The 13,814-nt window shown below is 41.3% G+C and overlaps 1 long non-coding RNA gene and 1 pseudogene across 1 annotated transcript in view; both read right to left on the bottom strand.

The window, feature by feature from the left end:
- Window positions 1-13,814, bottom strand: part of LOC146784481 (uncharacterized) — an 85,912-nt gene that overhangs the window by 24,475 nt on the left and 47,623 nt on the right. The window contains exon 2 of the long non-coding RNA XR_014970837.1: window positions 9,954-10,130. This is a non-coding gene — a long non-coding RNA (uncharacterized LOC146784481). The remainder of the gene's footprint in view (window positions 1-9,953; window positions 10,131-13,814) is intronic.
- LOC146784482 (serine/arginine-rich splicing factor 5-like) lies at window positions 1,037-3,897 on the bottom strand (annotated as a pseudogene).

Below are 13,814 nucleotides of genomic sequence, written 5' to 3' on the forward strand. Positions count from 1 at the left end.
TGCCACATGGCACATTTTAAAAAGCAAAAAAGTGCTTTTTCAAAGGAAATCGCTACTTAGCACCAACTTGAAGTTGGTGGTAATTAGCGATTCCTTAAGGCTGAAGTGCACTATTTTTAGTGCTACGTACATTGCATTTAAGGAATCGGTATTTCCGATTCCTTAAATGCAAGAGCAACATAAGGAATCGCTTTTTTGCGATTCCTTATTTTGCAAGTAGGTTTCAACTCACCTACATTGCACTCAGCCAAATACCGGTCGGTAACACAGAAATTCTGCGAATTTCTGCGTTATCGCTCGGTATTTGGCCACCTACATCTGGCCCTTAGTTTTTTAAATACATTGCACTCTCCCCTTTGGGCTGTCCAGCGCCTATCCTAGGGGTGACTTATATGTACTAAAAAGGAAGGTTTGGGCCTGGCAAGAGGGTTACTTTGTCAGGTCGAAATGGCAGTTTAAAACTGCATGCACACAAGCTGCAATGGCAGGTCTGAGACATGTTTTCAAGGACTACTTAAGTGGGTGGCACAAGTTTTACTACAGGCACACTAGTAGCATTTCATTTACAGCCCCTGGGCATATATAGCGTGCTTTACTTGAGACTTATAAGTGAATTAAATATGCCAATTGAGTATAAGCCATGTTGCCATGTTTTAAGAAGAGAGCACAAGCACTTTAGCGCTGGTTGGCAGAGGTAAAGTGCTCTGTCCTCAGTCCATCAAAAAAGAAGTCAGGAAAAACAGGAGGTCTGAAGGCAAAATGTTAGGTGAAAACCACACCAGGGATGCCATGTCTAACAGCAGTGGTCTCTAAAGCCATAGCTTACTTGTGAAAAAAAGTTTTATAAACTTTTTGTGTTTTTTAATGTATCCTGTTTTCCTCTAAGGAAAATGAGCTGCGTTTTAAAATAAGATTTGTTTATCCAAAAGCAGTTATAGACATGGTGGTATGCTGACCCCAGCAGGCCACCATCCCTGTCATGGCAGCTATTCCTAGTGGGTCGCAGTTTGCGACCTACATCATGCATAATAATGAGTTAGTTCAATTTCAACCACATACGACTTGGAGCCAACATGACTGAATATATTTCTATATGCAAAAAAAACCCGATCCTTTGATTTCTGTGGTTTCGGTTGTTGCTCTGTTTACTGCAGTTGCTCCTATAGCTTCGGCTATGGCTTCTGCTTCGTGTCCTGGCGTTAGATTTATGGCTTCTGGAGCAAGACTAGCTACGATATTGGGATGAGCTTCTGCTGCATGAACGAGACCTGCTCCGGGACATGATCTTTCTTTAATTTCCCTCTTTCCCAGACATCTTCTCAATCGCAGTTTTCAAGTCACTGTAAGATGCAAACTCAACAACCCCTTCATTTAATTTGGATCTGTGTGCATCAGCAAAGGAAAGTTCATTCAGATCCTGCTAGCTCACTCTTGAAGTTTTTTACTATGAGGAGATTTTCAGTCCCAACAGGTGGAGTAGATCTCCTATCACTACTATGTGGACAACAACTACTACTGCTAAAACGGCCTCTGCGTCTTCCTACTCCTCGTCCCACTCATGCCACCGCCACCACTTCTGGAGCGAGTTATGAAGTTACCTCCACTGCACAGTTCGTTTCCATCCAGTTCAAAGACAGCATCATCTACATCTCTAGGATCATCAAAATACCTCCTCGTCCTTCTTCAATGTCATGCTACAGTCCTAGCGAACTCTAGCTCTTCCCTCCAGACATATCGACATGCTCTCAAACAATTGTTTCCCATCCCTCCAAGATGTCAGATCAGCTGTTTCCTGTCAGTAAAATGAGTCACAAACTGACCTCACACTTTATTTTTGTTCTTCTGCAAGGCTTTCTCTGAGCCCACCACGTTTCACATTATTTATTGAAATTGTTATATTTCCTGCACTAGAGAGCCTGCTTTAGTGGCCTCATGTCTAATTCTATGGCTTGGTAGGAGGGTCTGCTAAGTTTGCTCATTTACATTAAAATGCTAATCAGAGCTCCTGCTTTCGCGGAGCCATGGTGTGAACAGCAGATTTCTCGCACATTGAGGGGCAGCGTATGATGCCCGTGCGGGGGAAAGTTCAGGTATTACTTCCACTGAAATTTCTGGCCTCAGAGTGGTTAAGGAACATGAATTCTGATTGTCAGTTACCGTTTTGTTGTAAACGCTGCTTCCTGGTCATTAGTACCTTCTGATTTGTTGGGAGCTATAGTTATTATTTCCAGGATGTACAAAGCTAAGCTTTACAGGCATTTAATTTCTATCCCCAGCAGGGGTATACATTTTAGCTTCTGGAGATGGTCTTTGCTGAAGTGCAAGATGGAGAGTATAAAGACAAAGAAATGTTCAAGTAAGACACATCATGTGGCGAATGCTGTAGAGAAGCCCTCAGTCTCCATTCCTACTGTGGCTGATCTGCAAGACATGGTTCAGGAGGCGGTGGCTGTGGCTTTCAAAGCTAAATAGGTCGCCCCCCCTCATTTGCATCCTAATGACCCAGACTTGGATTAGCGGGTCAGCAGAAGATTTATCTGAGGGACTGACCTTAAACAGGTGCTGGCGCATATAAGGTTGAAAATGTTGTTTCCTGATCATCCTAACATTGATTAAGCAAAAGTTTTTTTTCCATATCATTTTATTAAAAAGAATCCAGAAACCTGTCCTTCACATGGAGCAATTAAGAGGGTTCTGGAGACAGAAAGGGAGGAGGTGAACAAGCATAACTTTCCACGTTTCCTAGCCAAGAAATACCTATTGCAGGGGTTCTTGGAGGATTTCCCGTCAATAGCCAGAGTGGATTCTCTGATGGCTGCTCTTTCATCTCAGGGCTCCATAGTTTATGAGGAAGCATCTCCGTCTGATCCAGTAGATAGCAAAGTAAATTTGGTGATGAAGAAAGCCTATGTAGTCAATAATTTTGCTACTCAGGGAGCGGCTTATTCATTCTACACTGTCCAGTCCCTCATTTAGGACATTCAGATGCTAGTTGAGGATTATGGAGCAGATGTTTCTCAGACTTTAGTAATTATGGACAGGTAAAGTTGATTTCTGTCAAATACGCCTTATAATTCCTTGATTGTGCCTTCTTCTGCTGTGGGTTCTAACATAGCGGTACATCAGCAGCTAAGAATGAGACCCTGGAAAGCCAATGCCTCACAACAGGATTTGCTTATGAAGATTCCTGTCTCGGGTCCAAAATTGTTTGATGATTAGCTGGTTAATCTAATGAAGAAGTTGAATGAAGATAAGAAGCTACTGCCGGCAGTGATACAAGCCTCTAAAAATTGAGGGTTTCGTAGAGCATTTGGTCAGGATTTTCAGTTCAAAGTTTGGAATCAGCCCTTTAAAGGGATAGGATGCAGCCGGGGAGTCCCTCCTTCTGACAAGCCCTGGTCTCAGCAGGTTAGAATCAACGAGTCAGTCTCAGACATCCCGGAAACATGGACTATGCCAGAACATCACTGAAACTTCTGGTGGGAGGAAGGATGAATAACGTCCTGAAACAGTGAGAACAATCGATTCAAGACAGATGGGTGTTACAACCTATTCAGGAAGGATATTGGATAGAATTCACTATGCTTCCTAAAGGGTTTTTCTGTATTATTTATCTTCTAAGAGACTCAGTGAAGAGACAGGCCCTTCAAGGAGAGTACAAAAACTGTTGAACAAAGAAGAGATAATTCAAGTTCCCTTTCAGCAGAGAGAAAAGTGGAATTTGTTTTTGGTCAGCAAAATGTCAGGCCAGTTCATGCCTGTTTTAGATCTCAAGGCACTTAACTTGTTCATTCCCCACATAAGGTTCAAATTGCTCTCCCTTAAATTGATCCTTCCTTTTGTGAACAAAGGAGACTTCTTGGTGTCTAAAGATCTCTGCAATGCTTACCTCCACATGCCGGTTCATCCAGAATCCCAAAAGTACCTTTGTTTTTGTTTGGGACACAACCATTATCAATTTCAGGTACTGCCTTTTGGATTTTCTTCGATTCCAAGGGTATTCACTAAGGTGATGGCTCCTTTTGTGGGTTTCATTTAAAAAAAGGGCATTCAAAATGTTTCCATACCTCGATGATTGTCTCATTTGTTCATCTTCTTTTTCAAAAACAAAGCTGCCCGTCCAAGAGGTCTGCAAGGTGGTGCTAAGCCATCTTCTGCTTTTAAATTAGAAAAAGTCTCAACTGATCCCTTCCCAGATTCTTCAGTTCCTTGGGGGACAGTTCACTACCATAGAAGAGAATGTTTTACTTCCAGAGACAAGAGCTCAGAGACTCAGAATGGCCTGGTTACGTCTTCAATTGAAACCAACTACTCCAGCCAGGAAGTGGTTAAGCGTGCAAGGATTGATGTCTGCTACAATAATTGTGGTCCCCTGGGCAAGAGTACATCTCTATCCTCTAATCAATAATTTCCTGTTCCTTTGAGATCTGTGGTCAGGGCAGGCTGATAAGGATATTCCAAGGGACCCCCTTGTTTGTCAGCAGATGCAATGGTGGCTTTAGGAGGAGAATTTTTTGAAGGTATTTCCATTCAGGTGTTGTCCAACCAAAATAACTGCCACAGATGCCAGTCTATTGGGTTGGGGAGAAGTTCTGGATCAAGTCTTAGCTCAGAGACAGTGGTCTCCCCAGAAAATGTTGGTTTCTTCCAATTGGAGAAAGCTAAAGTCAGTTCCATTGACTTTTTTTCAGTTTGCTTCCAGATCAGCAGACAGTTTGCTTCCTGAACAGCAAACAGTACATTGACTTTTTTTCAGTTTGCTTCCTGATCAGCAGACAGTTTGCTTCCTGAACAGCAAACAGTACTGATCAGGATAGACAACAGGATTGTAATGAGTTACTTGAACATCAGAGAAGTTGCCGGGTACAGTCATTAAATTCTCTATCTCAAGTGATTTGTTTTTGGATGGAACATAATATTTTGGGTCTGAAGGCAGTCTACCTCCCCGGAAGAGAGAATGAAGCAGCAGATCATCCCAGCAGAATCTTTCCATCTGTAACAGCATTGTTGATGCAGACATTGTAACAGCTGGGGATGATATTTGGTCTTCATCTGTTGGATCTGTTTGCTTTGGAAACGAATGCTCTTCTTCTCAAGTTCTACACAATTGCGTCCTCTCTGAGAGGTTGGAAGATATATGCAAAATAGTATGTTTGACAAAAAGGCATGTTGTATGCTTTTCCTCTGATTCCCCTGATTCTAAGGGTTTTACAGAAGTGAAGGAGGACAAGGCTTTACTTCTCCTGGTTGTTCCCCATTGGAACCTCAGTCCTTGGTTTCTAACCCTTCTCCAACTATCAAAGGGGCCTCCTTTGGTGATTCCATTGGATCCTTACCCATTGAAACTACCTCTGTTGCTCCTTCTGACACCTCAGAGACAGGTTGGGGGCCTGGTTATTGAGAGGCTGAATTGGAAGGTAAAAGGCCGCTCTCCAGATGTGGCATAACTGGTACAGTCGTCTAGGTGTCCAGGAACAATAAGGGTGTTCTCTCGGCATTGTAACTACTTTGATTCTTGGTATAAGAAAAGACAGTCCTCAGATTTAGCAATTAATCTGGTTTTTGATTTTCGTACACAAGGTTCGGATTTGGATCTTGATCTATCAACATTGAGAGACCAATGGGAAGCAGTGATAGCCTTCAGGAATCAAGATTTTGTAGTTTTGGTTCCACTAGTGATAAGATTACTTAGATGTTTTTGTGGAAAGACCGCTTTGTCCTAGTCTTCGTTTGGTGACTGCAGAGCCAAAGTCCCTTACTGCTAAACTTGAGTTTTCTAGTGGACATTTCCATTTCCTCTGCAAAGAAGGCAGTAGAATTAGATTCATTGTTGTGTTCTGCACCCTTTCCACAATTTTTTCTGGACAAAGTCATTTCACGTCCAGGGCCTAGCTTTGTTGCTAAAGTAGAATCCCAAATTCATTGTACAGAAGAGATAGTACTACCAGTTCTGTGTCCATCTCCTGATTCAGTTGAGAAGTGAGATTTACATTTCTGGATGAGGGTAGAGCCTTAGCAATCTATTTGGAGAGGACTCAGCATTTCAGAAAGGTAGATTCTCTGTTTATTACATTTGGTCTTGCTGGTCAAGGGTTGAGGCCCTCAACCGCTACACTGAGTAAATGGATGATGTGTGCCGTTATATCTGCTTAAGGCGGAAGAGGTGAATATATATCTGGGGTGGTCCAGGGAAGGTCTACCAGAGGTGTGGCAGCCTCCTAGGCAGTATTCAAGGGGGCTACAATACAGACCTTTTGTATTGTATCTAAGTGGGCTTTAACAACTTTTGTGAATCCCTGTAAGTTGACTTTGGGTGGTAGGAGTACAGCAGCTTTTGGAGTGTCTGTTCTAAGTGCTGTGAACAATCCATGATGCGATTTTCTTTGTATTTGTGTTCTTTTTTTCCCAACAGTTAGAAGGTTTATGAAATAAATGTAGCTTAATCTGCATTCATTGAGATGTTGTGCTTTTGCATCCGTATTGACTCGCTAGATAAGGACTGTGATGAAGAAGAGGGAGTAGGAGGTAATGTCTGATTACATACTGGCAATCTCCATTGCTCCGAGTTCTACCTTTCCCCGTCACCCCCTGTCACAGGCCAAGTTTCCCATCCCTCCCTCCTGAGGGGATTATGTCGGCTTATGCTTGGGATTAAAAGATGTGAGGTCAGTTCTCATCTTCTATTATACCAAGTGATAGGAAGCGACTTTTCCGACATCTTGAAGGGATTGGAAACAATTGTTTGAAAGCTTTGTGATACGCCTGGAGGGGAGAGCTAGAGCTCGCTAGGCGAGGACTGTGACGGGGAAGAGTAGAACTTGGAGTAATGAAGATAACTGGTAAGTTTCAGGAGTTCTGTAAAACCAAAGCCTCATTTTCAGATCTATGTCCCTTATTCATCCATATCATTTGAAAAAAAGTTCAGCTTCATTTTCTCTGGCAGCTGGTTTTAGACTACCGATAAAAGCTCAGCACCCGCACATGACTTAAGAAACAGGACCTGTGTGTGTAAGCTGACTCATACAGTGCTTAATTTGTAAAATAAGGAATATCTGTGCCCAAAACTCTGTTCAGAAGCCCACAGCTGACGTTATTAAATGTAAATGTCTGCACGCCCAATACTAAGGCTGCATATTCTGGAATCCACCTCCTGCCTCTTTAATCCATCAGACACGCCTTGCCACTTTGTTTAACTCTTGCAGCTTCCTGCTTCCTGCCTTTGTGGTGTTTTTTCTGTCTTTCGTTTCCTTCTACTTTCCTCTTTGTTTGTTTCCCCCTCTTGCTCTCGGTAAATGACTGATGAGGAAAAAAAGGTGCCCGCCCCCAAAAATGAGTGCCGGTGAGCCACAGCAGCAAGGGCTGGCTTTAGGGTGGTGTGACCAGTGCAGCCGTACCTGACACTAAGCTGGGCATGTGCCCTGATACAAAATAACTTATGGGTTTTAAAAGCACCTGCTGCAGAGTTCTGTGTGTGTGTTCCTAACAGTTTTCAGACAATAATAAAAATGTCAGGAGAACTGTGATGATTAATGTTCCTGATGGAAATAGATCTGAGTTTTGCATAGTGGCAGTTTTGACTCATCATAAAGTAGAATGCAGAGGGTTAATATGCCTGCTGCAAAGAATGTGTAACATGCAGATTGCAAAACGGTATTATATCTGTGGGTTGCTGCTTATGTCACAGAGATCGTTTTGTTACTTGCAGTTCATACATTACAGTACTTAAAAAGTACAACGACCTATAAACCTTCATGAAATAGCTTCATGCAAACTGCATAATATAGTTTAGAACATTATGGTTTCCCCCAGTCTCTCTATCCTAATGTTGCTAAAAAGGGTTTGTTTGTGTAGAAACACGTTGTTAGTAGTAAAGTCAACACTAACTATTGTGGTACTTTTTAGATTCTTAGTTTGTGCTTCTCCAAACCAAACACTCTTAAAATATGCTGCCTACTATGAATGGATGACATTTCCTATAGACTGAATGAATGCTGCACAGTGTGGCACAAGTGTGGTATAATAAAAAGAAATAACAGGCCACTAAGAATGAGGGCTGAAGCTAAAGAAATGCAAACATCAAAGGGCTGTGGCTTACAATTCGAAAGAGTCAGGTGGACTCCAGTGCACACAGTTTAAGAAAAAACGGTTCACTCCTGATTAAATGTGTGACACAATCAAATAGCCCTGCATTTTTTGCCAGCAGCACATTGCATTCTGGGAGTTGTAATGTCACTTTAAGCTTTGTAAACATGCACTAAAACAGTCCAGCATACCTTGCGCTTTTCCCTAAAAAGTCAAACTGGCTGAAGATATGATGAATGACATGGTCCCATGTGACAGCTATGGGAATGACCAAACTGCCTGGTTTATACAGAGGTGTTGCCTATCAACTCCTTGGTGATTATGCAAGATTCGCTCTTCATGGGAGCCGCCTTTAATTGCCGGATACGTCTGCCATTGCGCCATCGCGATGTGCCAATACACCTTTCTAAATGGAAAACGCTGCATCATGCCACGTTGACTTTTTTTTTTTGTTTGTCTGAGGTTATTTTTACTTTGCCAACTTCTTCGTGTTTACAGGTACTGAATGCAAGTCGTTTCACAAGGTCCGGAAATTAATTATTTTTTTCATTCCCAGCAATGGATTGTCCTATGGAAAAACATATCATTATAAACCAGGTGTCTCTGCTGAAAGGATATACTTGTCCACCTTTGGTCCTAGAGGGCCACATCCATGTCACAGTTTCAGGGTATATTTATATATAAAAATCTAAATGGAATTCATTTACACAGTTAGTGATTATGTTAAAAATGTTCCATGGATCCGTTTCTCCTGGTCTTGCGTTAAAGAGTGTGAAGCGCAGCAAAGTCAGTGAGAGGTCGAATGAGAGAGACTTGTAACCCACACTGACTCAGCCCAACAGCGTTCAGAGGCACCTTTAGGAGTCCGACTCAGTCTAGAATCCACTTTAGACTCGGGTAAGGCCAAGGCCTAACTTGTTTGAAAGATTCATTTGAAAGCAAGAGATGCACTGCACAATATTGGTGGGGTCAGTCCTTTAAATGAGAAAAAATAAGTGCAGGTAATCATCAGTTTTATCTAGGGGGTGGGGCAAGATGTTGGTAGGGGTTTTTTATATATATATATATGTATATATATATATATATATATATATATATATATATATATATATATATATATATATATATATATATAGATATATATATATATATATATAGATATATATATATATATATATATATATATATATATATATCATTAGAACCAACGTTACAAATAAGTGCACTCTCAGAAACACAAAACTCCGTACCAAGGTGAAATCGCCGTTTATTCACAACGCGTTTCGCTCGCCCTCGAGCTTGATCACGTGAATGTAGGCTGACGAATGGCAATGCAGTTAAATAGAAAACAACAACAGTCATTGAAAGGTGGACTAATGTGCTGGGTGCAGCGGACATCTTGTAACGGTGTGAATACACTTGAAAGAACTGTCACCCAACATCGTCTCAGTGACCAGATAGCGTGAAATACAATAACTTAACAATTGGCGCTGCATGTTGTCACACGGACTGACTAATTTGAACAATGGAACCACAATAGTATAAGTGTACTGTGCTCTGTGTTAAAAATAAAATAAAATAAAATAAAACACAGATGTGTTGAAGCTCGCATTCTCATAATTAACAAAACGAGGTAAGAGAAACCAGTGATCCGCATGATTGGCAGTTCACACAGGAAAATTGCAAAATACTAACTAATGGGGGTCTAGTGCCCCGTGTTGTACACAACGAGCATCTCAAGCATCGGTCAGTTACATCTCATGGGGTTATAGTATTATGTACGGTTCCAAAGTCCAAAAGATATGTCCATCTTAATCACGTTGTCATAAAGGATATACATAATGCATAAAATGACATTGAAAGGTAAATACCAAAGCGTCATCCTCATGTGCTCGTGTTTTCAATGATGAAGTTGCAATCATTTCTGCCATCCGAAAAGATAAGAGAAAGAAGTGAGTGATGTACAAGTTCCTGTGTCATGTGAGGAATTGATAAATATCTTGTGCTGGTGAAATTTGATAGAAGGGCCAAGTCCTTGGCTCAAGTGACTAAAAAGAAACACAGGAAACAAAAATTAGGAAAGAAGATAAAAGAGGAAGAGCATTCAGTCATAGAGCAAAGGATAGTAACTGGTAGTAAGTATCTATGATAGTGACACCCTCATGAATAAAGGGAGGGGATAACATGACTCGCACTAATAGCAGCCACCCATCCAGCAATGTGACAATAACATATGCCACGGCTAGTTATAAAAAACATCCCATGTTCAGATGAACAGATGTCTGGAAAGAGAAACTAAATGTGAAAAGCAAGACAACTACAATAATGAGAAGCTCCAGGTTCGCACTAAAATCTGAATATAGAGATGTATGTATGTACAAGAATGACACGCCCAGGTGTTATCTGGGTGTCAACAGGATCATTCTTTAAGGTGTATTGACAACTCCTCGTCCTGGTTCAATCCAGTGGGATTTTTTGTTTGAAAGTCTATGATGTATTTCGACTCTCTTTGCCTTAACATGAGTAGCCTGTTCCCCCCCCTAGGATGTTTTTCAATCTGTTCTAGGATGAAGAAACTCATGTCATTGGTGTTTGAGCGATGTGTCTCTCTGAAATGACGCGCTACTGGGTATTTGGGGTCCTGATTTTTTATGGCCCTGGCATGTTCCAGAATGCGCTTCTTGGCCATGCATGTGGTGCTGCCGATGTACCAGAGGTTGCATGTACACTCAATGGCATACACCACAAATGTCGAACTGCATGTGAGGAATTGGGTGAGTTCCTTACTGACACCATTGTATCTGACATGTTTACGAAAATTACTCTTATTGCACGCTTTGCAATGGCCGCAGGGGAAAAAACCCCTTAGGCCATGCAGGTCTTTCTGTGGATAGATAGTGACATCACTGCGTACCAACATGTCTCTAAGGTTTCTCCCTCTCCTGAAAGTTATGTTGGGTCTGTCTGGAATCACCCCCCCAATAACGTTGTCACTCTTGAGGGTACCCCAGTGTTTCGAGATGATATGCCTGATCTTATTGGCATCTGTGCTGAAAGTGGTAATTATTCTAGGGGAGGCCTCACCCTCCGTCTCATCACACGGTTTGTCAGCAATGGTAGTTGATCTATCTACCTGTTTGGCTCGATCAAGTGCTCTCTTAAGTACCCATTTCGGGTAACCTCTCTCCGTAAACCGAGTGATGATGTTGTTGCTCTCAAGTACGTATGCCTCTTCTGTGTTGCAGTTCCTTTTTGCTCTCAGCAGCTCACCATAGGGGATACTCCATTTAAGAGTATCCGGGTGGCTGCTGTGAGCATGTAAGATGCTGTTACCTGCAGTACATTTTCTGAACAGGGAGGTGTGTATCTTATTCTCCCTTACTTCGAGCTTCACATCGAGATATTCAGCGTAGATATTGCTGATATTCCCACTGAGTTTGATGTTGTACTCATTGTCATTGAGTTTCTCAATGAACTTCTCAGCCTCTCGCTCGGTCCCCCTCCAGATAATGAACAAGTCGTCGATGTAGCGAAGCCACAACGACACATGTCCAAAATCCGAGATGAGACCCGGATGGGATCGAACAGACTCCTCCCAGCTCCCCATGAAAAGATTGGCGAAGCTGGGAGCAAAGCACGAACCCATCGCGGTACCTGTGGTTTGGCGAAACAGAGAACCGTCAAACATGAATATATTGTTCAACAGACAGAATTCTGTCATGTCTATGATCATTGAGGTATGATCACGGAACCTGATGGGCCTGTCCTTCAAATAATGCTTACACGCCTCCAAACCTTGCTGGTGATTAATAATAGTATAGAGGCTGTGTACATCGAGTGTGATCATGAGGAGCTCACTGTTCCATGTGAAGTTGTCGATTTTTTTGAGGAAGTCCTTGGTGTCACGGATGTAACTCGGGAGAGTCACAACATACTCCCTCAGAAAATGATCTATGTACTTGGAGATACATTCTGTCACACTGCCTCTGGAAGAGACAATGGGTCTCCCTGGGGGCATTTTGGGGTCCTTATGTATCTTCGGAAGAAGATACAGGACAGGGAGGGTAGGGAAATCCCTTTTCAGATACCCATATTCTTCCCAAGTCAAAATGCCGAACTGCGTTAAGTGGGCGCGCACGCCACGAATGGCGTAAAGTAACTTAGCATTTAATAAACCGTACAAATTCACTGAAAAAACCATAGGTTTCACACACGTTATAGTTAGGAATTAGCATTTAAAAAACCTTGCAAATTCACTGAAAAAACCATAGGTTTCACACATGTTATAGTTAGCGGAAATTTTACTGATAAAAAACCAATGAAATTCCCCCGTTATAGTTAGTGCAGGCAACTATAACTCACGCGACCGCAATCTTCTGCTGATGACATATGTGTCTTTATGAAAAAAAAATATTTGTAATATATGTATAGCTAAAAATGTATGGAAGAAGACATGGGCAAATAAGTGTCTAAATACAGTATTAGCATCAGCAGAGGATTGCGGTCGCGTGAGTTATAGTTGCCTGCACTAACTATAACGGGGGAATTTCATTGGTTTTTTTATCAGTAAAATTTCCGCTAACTATAACATGTGTGAAACCTATGGTTTTTTCAGTGAATATATATATATATATATATATATAGATATATGTATCGATAAAAAGTCTCTTGAAACCTTCTCGGTCAGGAAAAGACAAAGCGAACTCAGATATGGTGCAATTAATTTATTTTCGTCCCGTGCACCCAGCCATAACGCGTTTCAGCCCTTGTGGGGCCTTGATCACATGACACCTTAAGGGGGCATGCACAGCCTTTTAAAGTGATAGTGCAACATATTGTGACAATCAAATTGATAGACATAGAAAAAATCCTCACGGTTTCCAGCTCAATGGCTAATATCAATTCGCAGTATTATGAATTTTCATTTGGCAAATCAATTAAGGTGCAAAAATGAGCAGATTGTAATTCAATAAATATATAAATAGATACATTTTAAATATATACATATGAAGCTCAATAAAAACAAAGTGCAAATGCTTGATGTTTAAAAATTCACATAGAATGGTAAAAGATGCTTGTAAAAAGTAAAACCAATGTAAACTTTTTTATATTATTAAAAGCATATTTCCAATCCTGCATGATCCTGATTTGCATGCACCATATTGCCAAAATTAGACAATTACAAATACTCCATAATACAGCCCAAGTGGGCATAAAAAGTAATCACTCTTTGTCTACAATAAAGTGCTTGTGCAAAATAAAGTTTCACCAAATGAACTCATAGGATTCACGTGTGCAAATTCGTGCAAAACTTAAAACCTTGAATGATTAAAAACAATAATGATGAGGCAGCAACAAGATTTAAGGCAGTTTGAACAAACCCTTAACTTCATAAGTATGTAAAAAAATCTTCACTAGAGTTCAAACCATTTGGAGTCTTACAATCCAGCTCTAGAATGTATTTTGTCTCTAATTTGCGTAACATAGCCTCGCGGTCACCACCTCTTGTTAGTGGAGGAACCGAGTCCACAACAAAGTGTTTAAGCTTCATTGATATTATGGAGTGACTCTCACCAAATGTCTAGCAACCGGATATGTATTGTCACCATTGTGTATTGCCTTTATGTGCTGGAGTATCCGCTTGTGGACCTGTAGCTTGGTGCTGCCTACGTATCGCAGGCCACAGGGACACTCCAGCACATAAACGGCAAACTCGGTTTTGCATGTCAATT

The sequence above is a fragment of the Triturus cristatus genome, chromosome 11, assembly GCF_964204655.1.
Source record: "Triturus cristatus chromosome 11, aTriCri1.1, whole genome shotgun sequence".
Taxonomy (NCBI): Eukaryota; Metazoa; Chordata; class Amphibia; order Caudata; family Salamandridae; genus Triturus; species Triturus cristatus.